The following is an 18,508-nucleotide window of genomic DNA, read 5'->3' on the forward strand; positions in this document are numbered from 1 at the left end:
TTGGAAATGAGGAGCTAGTCAATGACACATCCATTGATTTTTTTCTATTGATTTTTCAATTGTGACAAATTTTTCGGATTTTGTAAAAAAAGAAAAAAATATACTTTACAAGGTGTGAGTGCCTCGTCTTCCAACCATGTAGGCCAATATACATGTGCCTCCTACCCTTTCTTTAACTTTCTTTTAACTATTTAGGTTGTTCTTAACAACCCATCAAAAAAGTGCACCCGGACGTTAACATAGAGTCAAATGATGGTTCAAGGCTAGAATGGGGTGGGATAACCATTTCCTAAAAAATACCATTAGGGATCCTGTCCCTCTCAGAAAGTCGGGTAATACATTCTACAGTGAGCCTGCCTGTGAAAATAACTCTTGACTTTCCCACTACATTGAAGTAGGTTTCTGTAATTTCAGTTTATCTTTGAGGTATTGAAATCTTGACCCATACAATTTTTAGGGCCAAAATAAGGCTCTCATTGCACTTCACGTGGTAACTGTAGGATGCTGGCTCTTTATATAGTTTACCAAAAGGTGGGGGACAGAGGCTTGCTCTAGCAACCCCAAGGTGCTCTCTTAGGCCTTAGGCTTATCAGAGAGGATTGTTAGACATTTGATGCATATACTATGCCTGGGCAGAGTTCGCGGAGTTCCGCAAGGCAGAACTCTGCAAAGTGACAAAAAAACTCTGCCAAGCTATGCGGAGTTCCACGAGCGCCGGAGTGCATTTCATCCCACCATTTGCGCTGATTTTTAGTTCCAGGTGTTTTTCCCATGCTGTAAATTCAGCACAAATGACATCACGCGCAGTGCAAGAGTCCTGCTTCTTTCTGCTTCTTTCTGCCGCTTGAGTAGAAGCTCTACGTGCGCGGCAGCTTGCTCAACGCGATCGGAGGGTTTCACAACTCATGTGGTAGCGAACATCTGCGACCGCCTGCGTCAAGAAATCTCGCTGGGAAGGGGTCTAGTGTTGGATTTTCCTTGTTCGCGCTCGCCAACTGTCGCCAATTAACTGTTGGCAAGTGCGAGCGAGGAAAAATCTCTGCTTCACTATGCGGAGCAGAGTTTTTTGGGACTCTGCAAGCTCCATGGAGCAGTATGTGCGAAAAACTCCTAAAACTCCACGAACAGAGCGGAGTGCACCACCCAGGCCTCCCATGCACACAGTCAATAAATAATAAACACTAAAAAAACACAACTTGGACAGGGGACCCACTATGAAATTTATGGCACCAATCAAAATCAATTATACCCATGAATTCAAAAAATTGCAGATTCACCTGCGTGCAAGCTCCTGAAAGTGCCCCCTGTCCAGGAGCACCCCACTAATTCTACCCTAGGGCAATCGTACCAACAAGCTAAATCAGGGCTGCACACTACAAAGAGAACAGATTATTACAAATAGTTATAATCAAATGAGCCTCAAGTCGCAAAAGATCCTTCTTTATTATTTTGCTTCTTTAAAAGCCACAGCCAACGCATTTCGTCCTGTCATGCAGGACTTCTTCAGGGCATTCGAGATTCACTGTTAGGGAGCCACGGTTGGTAGTAACCGTATGAAATGATCTGCACACAATATAAACGGCAATCTCATCTGTATTTTAGGGGTGCTGGCACATTAAGAACAGCACATATTATACCTCGTATTGGCTATCCAGCCAGGCGTAATGTATGTCTGCCTGCTCCCGCCTGTGGTGTGAAACGCGTTGACTGAGGCTTTCAAAGAACCAAAATAATAAAGAAGAAACTTTTTCGACTTGAGGCTCATTTGATTATAACTATTTGTAATAATCTGTACTCTTTGTAGTGGTGCAGCCCTGATTTAGCTTGTTGGTAAATAATAAACATTACTTAATAACGAGATCCACACCAAATTATCAAAATAACATGTATCTTCATATCATTTTAGGCACCAAGATCATCAAAACCAGGTAAGTACGTTTCGAGTTATTATTTTTACAGTTTAGAAAAATGGATACTTAGTGCAATTTCTGCAGCTGTATTGTTATCCTATAGAGGAAAGACATATACTGCATACAGGTATTTCACAGCGACTTACTGTGCCAATGACCTGGACTTAAGGTAAGTATGGGTCAAGTTCCAGGGCAGTACCAACAGGTCAACCCAGGAGGCACTGCCGCGTCCGGGTAACAAGGTGTGTTACAGCGTCGGGTGTCCTATTCATTTTAATGGAAAACGGTTTGGTTGCAGAGAGTCTGCAAGCTGGGACTGGAAGACCAATCAGACTAAACCAACAAGGGGGCTCAGGCCTCATGATGCTCAGGGATGTGAAGACACCTATGGTCCTCTTCTTGTCAGGCCAGAGTGGCCGGGTGCAGAGATGTTCTGAGGCATCTGGTTTTCGTCACCTGGGACACTCGGGTAGAGGGGGCCTGCACAAAGAGGATGCAGGTGGCATTGGTCAGTCCACTGTGGGCAAACCCAAGGTGGGATTTGTAGCTGGAGGAGTTGAGGGACCACTCTGGCACCATAGGCCCACTTCAACTTGGGCTAGGGAGCACCATTGGCCCACTTCAACTTGGGCTGGGGGGCACAGTTGCAGTGGTGCTTTCCGGCGTGGGGTTCACAGTGGTCCGGATTTCTTTTGGAGTGGCTTCAGGATGCAGGAAAGCAGCTCCACTACCCCACAAGAGTTCCTTGGTCTTTGTTCAAGGAAGGCAGTCCTCCCAGGCTCTTGGATGCACAGCAGCTGCAGGATGAGAAGAATTTGTTGCAAGTTCATTGGGAACAGCAGACAGGCCGGCAAGTCAGTTTCCTCTACATAGTCCTTGCTTCTCATTGCTCTTTGGTGTTCTTCCTCTTCTCAGGTCAGCTAGAATCTGATTTAGATACTAGATTTAATGGCATTAGGGGAGTGTAGGGTAATAGCCAATGGGCTACTTTCCCCTGGGATCACTACCGCCCCTGTATGACTACTTCCTGTGGGAAGTGGGCATAACCCTGTCCCAGAATTCCTAACTCTGCCATCACCAAGATGGCAGACTTTTACATTTTGTATCCACATCAGGTAGCTCACCTTAGGGGTGTAGCTAGCCTGCGGGTGCCAAAAACAACACTGGAGGTAGGCCAAAAGCAGTAAAGCTGGGCCGCTAATAGGATATAACAAAAAAACTGCTAATACTGCAACTCATATTCTATTTTTTTTTTTTGTTAACAATTTTTTTTATTATTTTCCATTTCCATCTCAGCATCATCTCTTTCACAATTGATGCATTCAATACTCAGGAGTACTGTGCTCCTCCCTTCACCCCTACATAGTTGTCATATTATGCAACCCCAAAAGTTTACATTATTACCCACACTCTCGTTGCCTATCATTCGCCAACTTCTGCCCTACCACCCTCCTTAATCTCTATTCCCCTTAATCTTCCCCAACTCCATAACTTCTATTCCTACCCACCCCTCCCCTCCCCACCAGTGTGCTCCCCAACAGCCGTTAATCTCAATGTGTCTTGATCTATAGGTGTATGCTCTCTGAGCGCCTTTGCCATTGCTCGGCTTCTCTCCCCTTGCCACCCATCTCCCTCTCCTCCGGTTGTGCTTTCAGTCCTCTCAGCCTCCCTTGCGCTGTTTACTACCTGTGGTCTAGCTGTGGGCAGGCTCATCTTCTTGGTCTTCTCCAGACCCGCGTAATGCTTCAACTAGCGCCTCCCAGGCTCGCGCCACTTCCAACATCGTCTCTTTCTGGTACCTATGCGCCAGTCGTAGCTTGATCACACTGTCACTTGCCGCCCACTTAAGGAATTCGTGTCTCCACCTCTGCACTCTAGGTCCCTGGCTATGCTTCCAGTGGCTGGTTATTTCCCTTTTGGCTAGTATCAGCCCCAAATCTACGAATTTGCTGGTCACCTTATTGCGTTTCGTCCGCGGGAACCAGTGCAACAAACCCACCGCCATATCTTTATTAAGTGTTCGCTCTGTTGCCAGCTCCAACTCCACAATCACGTCTTCCCAATACGCAGTCAGATTCGGGCAGGACCACAGCATATGCCGGAAATCCGCCTCTTCTGTTCCACATCTAGGGCAGTTAGCCTCGTCCACCCCGAAGATCCATCTAATATGACTCGGGGTCATGTATGCCCTGTGCAGCACATAAAACTGTATGAGCTGGAACCTAGCATTCCTCGTGCACTTCCATGCCCTTTCTACTAACGTGGGCCAAGTAGTGTCCGGGATATCCCTACCTAAGTCTCTTTCCCACTTCCCCTTGAGACGATCCAGCGGCTGCCTTCCCTCCTGTTCCATTCTCCTATTAAGGCATGTGACAGCCCTAAAAGTACAAGCCGCCATAGCTACATATTGGCAGATTAACGATGCCGCTGGCTCTGACAGCCCCATCTTCCACCTACGTTGAATCGCCGCTACTAGCGCCGCATGCATCAGGTAGTGCCCTCGTGGTAAATCAAACCGGTTCCGCAGACTCGAGAACGGCAGCAAGACACTTTCGTCATAGAGGTCGCCCATCATAAATAATCCCTGCTCTTCCCACATCCCCAATGCGGACCAATCTTCGCCGTGGATCTCAGGCGCGTAAGGGCACTCCACTCCGTGCTTTCTGTTACTCCGGATCCAGCAACGTTCTGCAACTCATATTCTATCTCAACTTTTTTGTGAGAACACTTTTAGAGATAAAACAAAAAGTGTGGAAGACCTTTGTTTTCTTTGATTTAATCAATGGATTTGTTTTATTTTTCCATTTATTTAGACTTCCATTTGTAAGGACAATTTGCTATTTACAACTGTCTATTAATGACCAATTTTTGAAAAATTTCCCCACACCACTCATTGAAACATATCAGGCATACTTGTCAAACATCTCATTCATTCCTCAAGTGTCATCATACACATACACATACATTCCTGACTCATTCTAAAATATCCCGCAATTAATTAATGAACAAACAATCAAATTTGTCAAATTCGAATGGGGTGGACCAACGCTGACTCCACCCCATTCGAATACCGCGAAAGACGAAGCGAGGATACAGTCCCTAAGAGCACTTGAAGACCGCACCAGCATGAGCATGAAAGAGACTATCACCAACTAAGACTCCACCAGACTAATTTGCGAACTTCTCGCCAAGACTCGCCGTTAGCTACAACCCTTGCTCCATTTTTGATTCTATAACGGAATCCCTAACAAGTGATATTCTTCGTTAAAAATCGGCTGATCGTAACAAGTTTTTCATTTGAGGTCCTGATGAGAGCCCCAGAAAAGAATGGGTCTCGAAACGCGTAGACCTTGTGAAAAGACCACAAGAAATTTTGAATAACTCAACAATGCAATAACTCTTGAGACTAATCTGTGAAACAATTCTTTCTGTGGTCTAAATAGACAAATTTGATTGTTTGTTCATTAATTAATTGCGGGATATTTTAAAATGAGTCAGGAATGTATGTGTATGATGACACTTGAGGAATGAATGAGATGTTTGACAAGTATGCCTGATATGTTTCAATGAGTCGTGTGGGGAAATTTTTCAAAAATTGGTCATTAATAGACAGTTGTAAATAGCAAATTGTCCTTACAAATGGAAGTCTAAATAAATGAGAAAATAAAACAAATCCATTGATTAAATCAAAGAAAACGAAGGTCTTCCACACTTTTTGTTTTATCTCTAAAAGTGTTCTCACAAAAAAGTTGAGATAGCCTGAGGGTGGACAAGCCTCTCTGACTACTAATTTCCCCCTCTTTACTACCCCATGTCCTAGCTATCAATTGTACCATTTACTAGGGACTTACAGAGGGTGCTAAAGGTATAGCTAATTGAAGTACAATTGCACAGTTTAGGGAAACAGATCTGGCACTAGAGGCCAGGTTAGCAGAAACCCAGTGCACTTTCTGCCAAAATTGCATCAAATACCAGGCAAAAGGTAGGGGTGACCATTTCAAAAAGGGGCACTTTCCTCCAGTAATCCTGATCTGGACGTAAGCAAGAGCTGAGATTTTGTTCGCACCATAGTGTTTTTTTTTGTTTTTTGCTTAGTGGCTGATAGAGGCAACACAAAGGAAGGGGAGACGGGAGACAACATGAAGGGAAGGGGCAGGAGGCAGAGGGAGGAGGGGTTGAAGCAAGCACCTGGACTACAAAGGTTCGAGGAGAGCAGACTGACGGACAATGAAGGGTGGGAGGGGCTGAGGGCAAGCGACAATACGAGACACAATGGTAGGAAGGAGTGTGTTTGGGACAAGCAGCAACATGGAAAACAACGGAGGGAGGCTGGGCGGATATGGGCAAGCAACATGGATGAGTTAGGGAAGGCAGGTGGAGGCAAGCAGCACAGATGAGCAAGAGCCGAACACAGAGGGGGGAGAAGTGCACAAGGGATCAAGCTGAAAAAGACACATTATGGTAGATACTTAAACACAAAGAAATAATTATCAGCTAAAAAAATGAGCAGTGGAAAGACACAAGTAATACATCCATGTTCCAGGGGAGGAACAAGCACACGAAGAGGAAGGAAGTGTATAACAGCTGACCAAATAGAAGCAAGCAAATGAGAATTACAATGAAGCCAACTATTGGTAAACAATGAGTGGCCCTTCAGCCCACTGTTAGAAAAAAAGGTCATGAAAAGACAGCTCATGTGCTGTCTAGGTGAGAGTGAGACCTAAAATATACCCCTAGTTTCTTTAGTTCATTCATGGGTTACATGCAGGTATTACCAATCTCAATATGCAATTTTATAATTCTTTTTTTAGATGTTGAATAAAGAGTCAAGTACTATCTTGTGGTAACTTTGAAGTCCTTAATTCTTTTTAGCTTTGATTGGGACACAGCTGCAGATATTCTGTCTCAGTTTCAGTCAAGCTCAGCCAGCTGTTGTTAATTCAAATTTAAATTTCCTGAAAAATGAATTGTATCCTCTTTAGACCTTGATCGGGGATTTTGACAGGTTAAAAATCACCTGCAGGTGATATACAATGCGATGGAACAGAACCCTCAAATTCAGGAAATGAAAATGGAGACGTTGTATGTGATAGCTATGTTTTCATAATTAAATGTTTTGCACTAGTACCTATATCAACATGTTACAAGCAAATGTATAGGGCGTGGATTTTCCATTTTTCAATTGGCCTTAGATAAAGTAGGCCACATTTTAAACTGGTTAACGTTTGTTTACCATCTTGTTCCATGGAGTGTATCTTTCTTTATTTCAGGAGACACTGAATCAGCAAGTATCTTTTATTTTCTGCTACCATGTGAAATTTTTAATTTTTTTACATCTTCATTTATGATAATTAGAATTTCCAACACAAATGAAATGGTTTTTTTATGCAATCCTTGTAGAACGTGCTAAAGAGCACCTGCGAAGTGATGTGAGGACCAAATGTATTTCAATATGTTACAGATAACTGAAAGTCCAAAGGATGTTTAGAGTAAGCTCATTGTGTAGTACCTTGTGAAATTATGAATTCATGTTATCTTGATATACCTTGACTTGAATGATACTTGGTGTGTGAATCGTTTGTCGGTATAGCGAATGTTTGAATTGTGCGATTGAAGCTAACAGAATATAGAAGGTTCTGCAAAAGCTTTTTTGCTTGATCCTTGGTCAGATGTCCCTTTACATGTGCTTTAGAGCAGATGCTTTTCAGATGCCTTTATGGCAAAACCCTGTTCTTGACTTCCTGGCAGAACCTGTTGCAGACTTAGTATCGAAGGGTACTCTCTCTTAAAGGGAGAACTAATCTTACTTAACTTTCCTTTTGAGAAAACTTTATAATAGTTTGACTTTGTTGTGATCTTTGAATTGCTTGAATATATTGACTGACACATGTATTGATAATTGATTACAACTAATTTGATGATTTGAATTTGTGACTTTGCTAATACTTTAATAATCTTTTAACGTTTTGAAACTTAAACAGTCTCTGTCTTTTTTGTAGGGCCAAATGTGCTTCATGCTATTGAAATATTTCGAATTTTGATATTAGCCTCAGTCGGAACTAAAGATTCCTCAGAGAGCGCTTTTTGAACCAGAGATTACAAAGAACTCTAACACGTGTAGATGTTAAATAGTAAAGGTGGCAAATATCATCCATTGGGGCATCATATATAACAGGTGTGGAGGTAGATGACTCTTCCCTTTTTGATTTTTCTCGGTTATCTATTTCCAAAATTTCAATTAAACCTGTTTCTAGCTGGTTTGACATCTCCACCACCTGCCTAATTTTAAATGCATCCAATTGACATTCATTGATTCCATCATTTGTTCAGTGATGTAGCATAGCCGCCAAGTAGTGCCCTGGTACTGCACCAAAAGTGACCTGCCCCCCCCCCCTCGGATAGAGCAAAAAGAGAACAGCTCAACCCACAGAAGAGAAAAAAAAGAAAAAGAGGAGACAGCACAAGAACTTTTAATTTCGACTGCTGTGTGATGGAAGCCTGAGTTCCTTTAGCCTTAAAAAGGTATAGTAGATTCACGAACTCCTTGCGTCTACGTGCAGCTGCAACCGACATATCAGCGAAGATTCTACATTTAGTCCCGTCATTTATGTCAAATTGTCTCAACTGGATTGCTTTGGTCAATATCTTCTCCTTGACACAGTAGTCCGCAAAATTGACTAGTATTGTACGAGGAAACTTCATGTTGGGTGAAAGATGAGCTGGAACACGATGTGCCCGGGTCAAAGTTAGATCTCCTGAAATCTCTGGAATCACCTTTTGCTTGAGAAATGATTCCACCCATTGAAGCATATGGGCTCCCTCTGACCCCTTCGGGTACCCCCACAATACACAAGTTTGAGCGGCATGAATGATTTTCAAGTTCTTCGATTTTATTCTCCAAATTTTTTTTATCTTGAACCGCTGAGTTCACTTGCTGCAGCATAACATTCCTTTGATCCTCTAGTTGGGATATCCTTGATTCAACTTCCTGAATTCTAATGGGAAAACTTGCAACCGCCTCTTCCATTTTGCCCAATCGGATATGCAGTGCCGCTATTTCAACTTCTTGAGATTTCTTCATATGTCGAATCTCTTCAAGTATAAAATTGACCATGGTCTTAATGTCAATTTGGCGTATGTTGGCCGTATCGTTTTGGGTATCGAAAACATGCTGGCAGCTCTGCTGACTCTAGACTGCCCTTTTCTTGGGTCTTCGCCCTAATTAAATCTAGTGGAGTCTTTTCCTTAGTCGAGACTGGTGGAGTCTTCTGTACCTGTGGCTGAGGCTGGGCTTGGGCCTGAAGAGACATCTCTAGCTGGTATTGTATTGAAGTCTCACTGATGGAAATATGCGAAGACCGGGCTGCCACATCCCTTGGACTGAATTGAACAAGAACAGGACCACCTTCTCCAGTCAACAGCTCTCCTGTCCCAGAGACCTGCGTTGAAACACCAGAGAGGGATGGAGATATTGGCAATGGTGATGCAGACCTTAATGGAGGAGATTGTGGATTAGAGAGCAACACCGACCCCCCGATGGTTCAAATCGTGAGCCGCCCAGTGAACCTTGACTTGGCTTTGAAGATACTTGAGTGGAAAAAGGTAGGAGGTTCTTTTTAGCAAAGACAGGAAAATCTTTAGACATTTTTAGCTCTTGTTTTTTCCCGCTTGAGAGAGCCCCTGGTGTAATATCTTGTTCCTTGTCTTTCCTTCCCAGCTCAACGCTCCTAATTGATTGTGTCTCATTAGGATCCTCCAGAGTGTGCTGTAATTCAGAGGTATCCATCTCTGAGCCTTCAGAGGTAGAGCTCGCACCCCCACGAAGCATTTTATTGCCTGCTTTTACTAGCTGCTGGTTAAGTTTGGCTTGGACAAGGCATTTTTTAGTTTTTGCTGCAGTGGCATCCATTTTAGCAGCTGCTGCCGCTATCTTTAACTGTTTCCTCATTTTGATGGCCCCCTCTTTTTTTTTTTGCTTCCTGTGCTGTGTTTAAAATAAACAGTGATTTTCTATAAGAGTAACAGCTTGCAGACACTTTGTAACTTTTCTCGTTCTCTCGATTTGTAGCACCGAGGTGCTATTCAGTGTCCACTATTTTGTCGCTGAGGCACTGTCTTATGCAACACTATTGCCCCAGTTTTGAGCCCCAATTTTCAGCTGCATAGGAAAATGCCTCTCACCTGCAGCCAGGAGCCATTGACCAGCAGAATAGTGCACGTAGTGCAGAGCAGCCTCGCGCTCCTCTCCTCTTAACTCCTTCGCCTGGGAGCTGCCTGGAAACTGCACCCAGAATCACTCGCCGCTCTTGTGCTGGGCTCCGTGAGCTCCGTAAGCTCCCTATTCTGGAATCCCGCCACACGCCGCTAGCCGTTAAACCTTCGGCTCTGCTCCCATCCGATTTCACCTTGCCTTATCATAATTCAATCCGCACGCTGACGGCAAAGGAGAAGCTCAGCTCGCCCCTCAGAAATCGCCATATGCCTTTCTCCCGCACCTAGATCCCGACTTGCGAGCTGGTGTACTCCATTCCTGTGGGGAGGAGCAGCGGTCACCTGAGGGTAGGTGGAGGCGGGGTTCTCCTCCATAGCCCAAATCCCGTTCCCATGGGGGGAAATGCGGAAAGCGGGGGAGGCCACATTTCTCAGGGTGGGGGGCCACCTTTGGGTCGGAATCCTTGGTTGCAGGGTGTCGGGTTGGAGGAAGGTGGCAAAAGTTGAAAAAATGAGCAGTAGCAATCAGGAAAATGAAGCACTGAGTAGAACATTGAATGTAAAAAAAAAAAATCTTTATACCGGGATAATGAGTATAACTAGTAAATACCGGATTATTTCACTAAATGTCAACGGCATATTGAATAGACACAAACATGGAGGATTAATTAGATGGCTCGTTACGTTAAAACCCCAAATTCTTTTTATTCAAGAAACTCATCTGAAAACCAACTCACCAAAATTATTTATACCGGGAATGTTTTCTAGAGCTTTTTTTGCTTCAGCAGGGGTGGCAAAAAGAGGGGTTGTAATCTATTTCTCTCGAGAATTAGATTGGGAATTTCTACAAGAACAATGGGACCCCCAGGGCAGGTGGATCTGGATTAAGGTCAAAATTAATAAGCAGATTCTTGATTTTATTAATCATTACGGACCTATAATCGATGATGCATCCACACTACTGGCAATATACAAGCTTTGGATCGGGGTTTCTGGCCAAATTGTGTTAGGGGGTGATTTTAACTTTATACAAGATATGAAAACTAATACCTCAAATAGGTATAAGAAACAATTGAAGCCCAAGACAAAAAAAGAGTTAGATGCTTTGGTAGAGGATTTCCAGTTAATCGATGCATGGCAATTGCTTAATCAGACCGCCCGGGAATATACTTGTTCCTCTCGCCAATTTCAAACAGCCTCACGAATGGATTTTTTATTGATTTCACGTTCTTTGGTGCTTAGTGCGGCAGTAATTTGTCCAAATGCTTTTTCTGATCACTCTTATGTTCAGGCTGAAAATGAAATTGGGGGTGGGAGGAGGAGGAGGTCCAGGTGGCAGATGGACCATCTCCTTCTTCAAGATCCTTTGTGGCTTGAGCAGTTTAGGGAGTGGATTTTAGAATATTATAATATGAATGAAGGTACGGCTGAAATTTTCTCAGTTTGGGGCGGCTTTAAAGCTGCGGCCCGATGCCAGATGATTGCAGCATCAGCAGGAAAGGCTAGGGAACGTCTAGAAATAATTGCAGAACTTCAGCGATCTCTTGAAAGTGCCTCTAAATCTTTAAATTCTTCATCACGGGGTCAGTGGGAAGAAGCAAAGAAGGCATTGAGAGATTATTTTGTACTCGGAGAAATAAATAGTTCCCAGACCTACCTACAAAAGGTTTATGAAGAAAGTCAGATGGTGGGCAAAATTTTAGCCTGGTCAACAAAAGCTCGACAGGAATCTGCTTGCATCTTGGAAGTAATAGATCCTAAGTCTAATGCAATGGTAACTGATAGAGCTGATATTGCTCGGGTCTTTGTTGAACATTATCAACAATTATACACCACTTAATATACGACCAGCATGGATGCGATCCATGATTATTTCTCTGAAGTACAACTACCCAGGATATCACAGAATGAAGCTGTTCAGTTACAAAATGAAATAACAGGATCAGAGATTCTGTTAGTTATACAATCTTTGGTAGGGGCAAAACCTTGTGGGGAAGATGGAATTCCTATCGAATTTTATAAAGCCTTTGCCAATGAGCTGACACCATTTCTGAAGAAACTATTTACCCATATTAAAGCTGGAGGCTTGGTTTTATCGGAGTTTAAGACGGCGATCGTGGTTAGCTTTACAAAAAAGGGCAAATTACCTGAAAATGTGAATTCATATAGACCGATTAGCCTCTTAAACGCCGACTATAAGATCTTGATGAAGATCTGGGCACAGCGTTTCACTCCTTTGGGTCAGGAAGTTTTCATGTCGATCAAACGGGCCTTGTTGCAGGGCGAACCATGTCATCAAATACGGGATATTTGATTATTTTAACTTTAACAAGACACCAGCTTGCATCATGATGGTCCATGCAGAAAAAGCCTTTGATTTAGTCAATTGGGATAATTTATTTTTTGGGCTTCAAAGGTTTGGGATCCCGGTTCAAGTAATTTCAATGTTGCAAAACATCTACCAAGGGGCGCAGGCTCAGTTAATAATTAATGGGGATCAAATAGGGTCAGTGGATATTAACCGGGCGACCAGGCAAGGCTGCCCCCTATCATCCCTACTGTTCACTTTTTTTATAGAACCACTAGCCATCAAAATACGAGCCAACATGGATATTAAAGCCCCGATTGGCGGCATGGCAAAATTAAAACTCTTTGCTGATAACGCTATTCTGTATCCGTCTCCCGACAAGCTAAATATAGAGCAGATCCTGGCTGAATTCAGACAATGTGAATCAATAGGGGGATATAAAATTAATCCAAGTAAAACTGAGATTATAATTTTAAATACTGGGGATGAGTTTTTGCCAGGGAATCTGAAACAACAGGCTTTAAAAACTGATCCTATATGTTGGGGATTTTTGTTAAAGGACAATTTGGCCAGATTGTTAAATTGAATTATGAGGCTACTAGTATTAAGATCCAGAAACTACTCGAAAAATGGGCCAGCCTTCCGCTAACTTTGATAGGTCGAGTGGCGCTTATCAAGATGTCTATATTACCTTTATTAATATTTATTTTCTCTAATATCTCAATTAAGATTCATGCTAGTTATTTAAAAGGGATCGACTCAATGATTAGATCATTTATTTGGAACAAAAAGGTTGCTAGAGTTAAACTCTCGGCTTTACAACTAGATACCCACTGGGTGGCTTAGCACTTCCGAATATTCGTTTATATCATGAATAAGCATTTCTTGATTTTACAGCCTGTTTACTACCTAATACTAAATGGAAAGATATATTTTTTATAAACAAGATGATCCAAGAAGCTGGAACTCAAATCCCCACATTTATTAAAAGTTCTAAACTTCCCCAAAAAACTAGGTACAAAACGCTTTTGGATTTTTCAAATAGACTTTGTTCCATTTTTAAACATGTTTTTCTGGTTTTTACTCTTTAAAACTAAATGAGTGTCGAGATCTGGGCCTCCATATCCATTCTACTCATTTTAAAACCTGGCATGATTCTGGTTTGGGGGCAGTTAATCAGTTTATTATTCAGGGGAGGATGATTACCTGGGAAGAAGTTCAGGCCAGATGTTATTGCCGCAACAAGCCCTTAGTTTTTGAATTCATTCAAATAGTTAATTTCTTAAATAAATATAATTTCATACTTAATAGTTCCCCCTCAAAGGCAGCCACCGCATTATATTCCTCAAATATGAGTGGGGTCGGCAATTTGTATTGCTTAATGCAAACCCAAGACGAATCTCCTTTGGTCCTTAAGTTTTTGGAGAAACTCAATGTGATTTTTGTTATCAGGAATGGTAAACAATATCTAGTACAGGAAACAAGACCCTTAGAGCAGCTAACTATAAAAGAATGGCTTTTCTTTCGCAATGGATGGCCTACTACACTCCAAAGGCCCTAAATAAAATCTATCCTGGGGTTGAAAACAGGTGTTTTCGCTGTCTTACCCCATCGGAAGGGAGAAGGAGACACATATTTTTCACCTGTCCTAAACTGGGAGTGTTTTGGGAATTTCTTTTGGGCTATTTTAGTCGGGCGGTTCAAAAAACGTATGTCCCAATAGCAGAAGCTGTCCTGTTCGGTATAACCAGTCGGGAGGGCATATTGTCGAAATTTGAGGGACTTTTTCTTGCTATTTCAATGTATGTCGCTCGCTCTCTAATTTTACAACATTGAAGATCACTGGAAGTACCTGTCTTTGAGAAATGGCTAAATAAAATGAAACATACCAAAAAATTCGAAGAAGCTTATGCTAAACGAGTGGGGGCAATCTAAAAAAAAATCTTTGACTTGGTAATATCTTGTTGAATGTTAAATTGAGGGATGATAAAAAGTAATTTTGTTTGGTTCATGATTCTATGTTGAGGTTTTTTTTTAACTTCTTGAATTTTGCTTAATAAACTGTAGAAGAGATATACTAATCAATGATTTTTTGTCGGTCGGCATTCAAGGTTCACCACTTTTCTTTCTTTGTTGATTTAATGTGTAAATACGAATTGTCTTTCATGAAAGCTCTGCTCAATAAAAATTCTTATTAAAAAAAAAGATGTAGCATAGCCGCCAATTCCAGTCTTTACCCCAAGAAACTACTCCCAACTCTGGATATAGCTGGTCACAACTGTCCGTGCTCTAACAATCCAATGCAGGGTTGTCAGTCTACAAAGGTGTTGGGTCCAATATCCCCCACACCCCTTAAACATTCCACCCAGGATATACAGTTTTTATATGACGTTAAATACTGGTGGTCCTGTTTCTAAATAATCCCAGTTTTGGTAGACAAGGGATCAGAACCAAAAAAAGTCTAACTGACTCATTCTAAGTCCTGTGGTAGTGTTGAAATGAGGCTCAAATGGTGGTTTACTTTGCTCAAAATTGTGAGTTGAACCCAAAAACGTTTGGTCTTGGGATTTTGGCTGTACAAATTTCTCTGTGCTGTACCTGGAGGAGTTTACCTGTCAAAATGAGTGTAGAAAGTGGAATACCATTGAGTTTATTGGTCCCAAACACCATTATTATATGTTATTTCCAAGTCCCTCTGTGAAATGTTGGATACCAAAAAACCCTGGGGTACTGTTGTTTTATTGCATTAGCGGTATTTCTCATGAGAGCCTTTTACCCCTGATACTTCCAACACACTTAGAATCAGGGGCTAGTGATCTGCTCAGATTACACAGTTTGGTCCAGTGCAGTAAAGGTATTTTAATTAAGGTTACCTAGTTCCACAGAAAGACAGACTGCATCTTTTCTCATTTCTAGTATATGTGTGCGCGCCTGTTCATGTTTCCTTCTGAGCCTGCTTGTGTGTGTACGTGACGACAGTGAAAATATTCAATACTTGACATAAAATCCAAATTCACCTGAAAAACACTCATATAGCTGGTATCCCTAGACACTGCATTTCACAGATGGAGGCCAAGATTTACTAACATTTTGCATTGGGGCTGCGTAATTTATTCGATGCAGCCCCTACAGAAAATGCATTTCCGGATTTACATAGTGGACTGTGCTTCCAGGTGATACTTTGCATTGAGGTTCCATGGGTGCAGCATGGGAACCCCCGTGCATCCACCCATGGATTTTTTGGCAAACACAGATTTACTAAAGTCTGTAAATGTAGGTTTGCACCAAAATGGTGGGCCTGCCTGACCTTGGCGTAATGAGGAAAAAGAGCTCTATTTCTCCAAGTTATTTCCTCTTTCCATGTATGCTGCATTCTACAGCACACAAGCAAAGAGACAAAGAGGAATAAGCCTTGTTTTTATGCAGGAAGGCATTCCTTCCTGCACAAAATCAACCCTGCCACAATGCAGACAACATTGCACCATGACATAAGGGTGCCTGCATTGGTGCTAGGCAGCCACAAGTACGCCAGCGCTGGGAGAGAGCTAAAGAGCGCTGTATCTTTGTAAATATGGCGCAGCTCAGCTATATCCTCTTCAGGCAACAAGTTGCCTTGCTGTGGGTGTTGTATGAAATATTAGTAAATCTGCCCCACTGTTCTCTTCATCTTGCATCACTTGTGGACCACTCAATATGTTGTCATGTTTGAGGGGAGCAGTAGTATATCCATGGATATTCAAACAGAAATTGTACCGGGTTTGTCTGGCAGTAGGTTTTTTAATCGCTCAATATTAATTGATTAATATCAATACTTTGACATTCAACCATTAAGGTACTTTTGCGGTTTTAAGCATGTTTTTTCCGGAATTACCTTTTCAGATTTGTTCATTTAAACTGCTCAGACTGCTAAGGATGCAGAATATCTGCTAGACAACAGTGCAAAGTGAAAGCTTGGGTCCACAGCGGTCTCCCAGAGGGCCTTTAATGGATTTAGTTTCACAGCCAGCTCCTTTGTTATTTTTTCAATCAGTGGGCCACTTTGCAGTTACACAGATGAATGGCTGTATATCAAAATTTCATGTACATAAATCCTATTTGACATTAATATTGTTTATAAAAGTATCGTCCCTTTTCTCTTAACTAGACTGGGGCTATATTTTTATAAAATGTATTTAGGACAAGATATATATGTCAGGTGTTCTTTTGTTAGCAATATTCTGGTACCATATCACTTATACAATGAAGATTTGCACAACAGTTGTAAACTAAACGAGAATTTGTTAAAATTGGGAGGCGGGTGTTATATGAAGTACATCTATACCGAAACGTTACCTACCAAATTTTTTACTTTTACAAACTAATTTACTTGGTAATTTAGAGTGTGGAAAACAAACCCTTCGAAAATGTTTACCATTTCCCCCTAAATAGATTTTACAACGAAATCAAATCGTACCATGTGTGCGTCTCTCCGTGAATAAAGGTCTTCTGGGGATCCAGCCAGAGCTTTCGACTCATGGCCATAGGGGTAGCGTCCTATCTTATAGCTTGTTCTGAGTGGCCCTAGAATAAAATGGCAGTAGGCAATGCAACGTAGACTTAAACTCTGACACCAGCAGAGGTATTATTTATTTTGATGGTAGGTCGGTTGGTTGGAGATGTTTCCCCTAATAGTAACAGACCGACTTTCAACCCCATTTATTTCTTTACCTGACTGAAATAGCGTGAGTTACATCAAACCATTTCGCCCACAAATCCGAAAACCTTTTTTTCTTTACGCACCAACAATTAGAACGGAGAGTCAAAATCTGTAATTCTGAGAATTTAGAGAAAAGATTTTCGGAGTATTTACCCTGATTTAAGGGTGATTAGCTGATAATCAACATGATAGTATTTACCCAGCCAAATTCCTGCTGCTGCCGTTTCAGAATGCTAGTGGACAGTATTCGCCTTCTGTTTTCTGAGCACCTTTCTCCACTGGCTGCCCCCAAAAAACGCACAGTCTTTCTTTTAACAGCATCTCTACATTTGATGCCCATTGATACAATGTTGTTTTTCACTTTTGAGTAACAGCTTTGTAATCTCTGAAGATACTTATTAAAAACAAATGGTTGTAAATTTAACACACAGCTCAACCTAAAACACTTTGACATATCGTAAATATAAAGCAATAACAAGGAGATGATGGACGGAACGCTGAAACATTTCAGAAACTTACCCCCAGTCACAGATCTGAGTTGAATCCACCCCCAGTCACAGATCTGGGTTGAATCCATCATAGTTCTTTAGCTGACTTTGCCACCCCAGTTCAGTTCAGACCCAGCAATATGCAAATCTGTCTTGAACCCGTTCCTCATGGGAACAGTCCATCCGGAACTGCCAAGCCAGGACTTCCCTGGACTGGAAACAAGCATCCTGGGGCTGGTTTTGGGGTAACATCTCTCATCAGCCAAGCTAGCCGGAATCCAGTGGCAAGCGACCCACATCTGGGCATACCCTGCCAACTTAGGGCGAACAAAGCAAACACAAGGAGATGATGGACAGAGCGGAAACTTTTCAGACCCCCACCAGTGGCGTAACAAAACTTGAGGGGGCCCCCCTGCAAGGTACGTGGAGGGGCCCCCTCCGGAATCAATCAGGAGCTCTCGACCAGCGTACTCTGCTGAGGGGGCCCCCTGGAGCTTGGGGGCCCCCTGCACCGCAGGGGCTGCGGGCCTGTGTTACGCCACTGACCCCCACTCACATATCTGGGTTGAATCCATCTCCATTCTTTAACTCACTTTGCCCCCCCAGTTCAGTCCCAGTCATATGCAAATCAGTCTTGACTCTGTTCCTCATGGGAAAAGTCCATCCCGAACTGCCAAGCCAGGTCTTACCTACACCGGAAACAAGCATCTTGGGACCGGTTTCGGGGTAACACCCCATAACAGCCAGGCTAGCTTGAATCCAGTGGCAAAGTATTGTAAATATAAACTTTCTGATTGACTTTGACGTAATTTATTAATTCTTCCGTATAAACAATCTCACTTATTTGTTCCCATTATGCATAGAACCACTTTGAATGAATAGTGGCACGGCGTAT

This window comes from Triturus cristatus, chromosome 2_2, assembly GCF_964204655.1.
Source record: "Triturus cristatus chromosome 2_2, aTriCri1.1, whole genome shotgun sequence".
NCBI lineage: Eukaryota > Metazoa > Chordata > Amphibia > Caudata > Salamandridae > Triturus > Triturus cristatus.